The sequence below is a fragment of the Orbicella franksi genome, chromosome 5, assembly GCF_964199315.1.
Source record: "Orbicella franksi chromosome 5, jaOrbFran1.1, whole genome shotgun sequence".
NCBI lineage: Eukaryota > Metazoa > Cnidaria > Anthozoa > Scleractinia > Merulinidae > Orbicella > Orbicella franksi.
This window is the reverse complement of record NC_138149.1, coordinates 23,474,901-23,477,083: the sequence shown is the minus strand read 5'-3', so window position 1 is coordinate 23,477,083 and position 2,183 is coordinate 23,474,901. Positions and strand designations below refer to the sequence as shown.

Genomic DNA, 2,183 nt, shown 5'->3' with positions numbered 1-2,183 from the left:
CAACTGTTCTCTCGGCAAGGAAAGTTTCTTCAGAGCAATTTCTCTTCAATCTAGTCGCTACTCCAAAAGGAATAGCCTTGAAGACATGCTTGGGATGGCAGCTAGAAGGTGGAAGATATAAATGACTATCTGTAGGTTTAGAATAAACATCAGTTCTAATAAACCCATCCACAAGATGTAAAGTAAGATCAAGTACGTGAAGCTCACGTTCAGAAAAAACTAACTCGAATTTAATAGTAGGGTATAGAGAATTAATGTAATCAGTAAATTGATGTAAGGCAGGAAGGCCTTGCTGCCAAAGATCAAAGACATCGTCACGATAACGCCACCACAAGGACGGCTTTATCGGACCGGAAAACTTAGCTTTAAGATCAATTTCACCCATGGCTAGATCGGCATAACTACATGCATTTTTTGGACCCATGGCCGTGCCATGAATCTGAAGAAAGAAATTCTCCTTAAAAACAGAATGGTTGCTTTTCAAACAGATTTTTACGGCTTCTAATATGCAAGATGTAGACGGAATTTTGTTTTCCCTAGCATTCAAAGCTTTCCTAACTACAGTAAGACCAAGTTTGTTATCGATGTTGGGGAACATTGAAACCACATCCCACGAAACCAGTAAGGTGCCAGTTGGAAAAGGGCCACTCGTGTTAAGATCTCCTATTTTGTTAAGCAGAGCATCTACACCAGCTAGACCCCGTTAACCTTTCTAGTCTGCCTATTGTAGCAGATCAGGTTAACTTGTTTCGTAACCACAAGTCTGCTATGCTCACAAACAAAACCACTTGTGAGGTAGCAGTACATTTCAATAAAATTCCACACTCCTTGGATGATTTTGAATTCCAATGCATTGATCAGGTGCAGGCCCCTAATGACTCAGACGAGATCGATAGGTTTTTAATTACGAAAGAGGCTTATTGGAGTGCTCAACTGTTCTCTTTGGCTCCCCATGGCTTAAATAAAAGAAAAAAATTTCACTCCAAAAACAGAATTTGTTATAATTAACTTTCTCTTGTGTAAATATGCGTTCGCGCCATAAGGCAGTTCAAAGGCCCTTCCTTGGATTTTGTCAGCTTTTTGGGTGTTAGGTATGCTCAAAGGCCCTGCCTGGGATCTTATTACAGCTTATTGTTTAAGGGCCCCTCCTGGGATTTTGTTGTTTGTCAACCCTTTAATGCTCCAAAGGCCTCGATTTGGGATTTTGTTATTAACCTTGTCCAGCGTAAACGTAGGTTTCTTCTGCTTATCTTTGCAAACTAGTTTTCCCGTTATATTTACCGCATTGCAAGAGTCCGTTTTATCTATTTTAACTCTTTTAGTTTTTAGGTTGAATTTAACCTAGTTCTGCAATTATCACGCTCTATAATGTAATTTATGCACAGTATTGTATTCTTTTCGTTTGGTCTCTTTTCGCAATTTATAGTTCAGCATTGTATTTCTCGTCTTGCATTTTCTTCCTGTATTGTATTAATCACGATGTATTAATAGCACAATATTGTATTTTTCATTTCGTTACGTAATCTCCCACACTGTAACCGTATTTAAACTTAGTTTTCGTCCTTTTTCTCTTGTAACTGATGAAGGTCTAAGACCGAAACGTTTTTCTATTAAATTTTTAACTTTTTAACTTTTTTTACCGTCAGAAGTTGTCCGTCCTTGCTTTATCAAACGTTTTTAAATTCATTTTTGCGGTGAGGCTTGGACTGTGAATCTTCATTGATCCTCCTAACGCAGTGGCATTCTTTGTTGGCTTGAGGGATTTTATAACCGTTATATATATATATATATATATATATATATATATATATATATATATATAACAAAGGTTTTTACAAGTAAACTGTTTTTTGTGTACCAAACTAAATATATACATATACTTTGTTCTGGCAAAATGGTGGCTAAGAACGACTGAATATATATGTACTCGGAAATAAAATTATGCTGTTTGGTTTCCCGTTAAAACATTACGGAAGAATGACGCGTGTCTGTTCAAATTGTGCAAAACCACGTCACAAAGTCAAAGCAAAACAGAAAAAAGTGTAATTTTCATAACCAACTTACAATCTCTCCATTACAGACAGCAACAACGGCCATTGCGTCACTGCTTGATGGTGTAATTAACCTTTTTACTGAGCACTGGCATTCATGAGTCATTTCCTTTATTTTTGACGTTAGAACAG

At 36.9% G+C, this 2,183-nt stretch overlaps 1 pseudogene; it reads right to left on the bottom strand.

The window, feature by feature from the left end:
• Positions 1–2,049: 2,049 nt before the first annotated feature.
• The window catches only part of LOC145487879 (uncharacterized), a 1,317-nt pseudogene continuing 1,183 nt past the window's right edge, over positions 2,050–2,183 (bottom strand).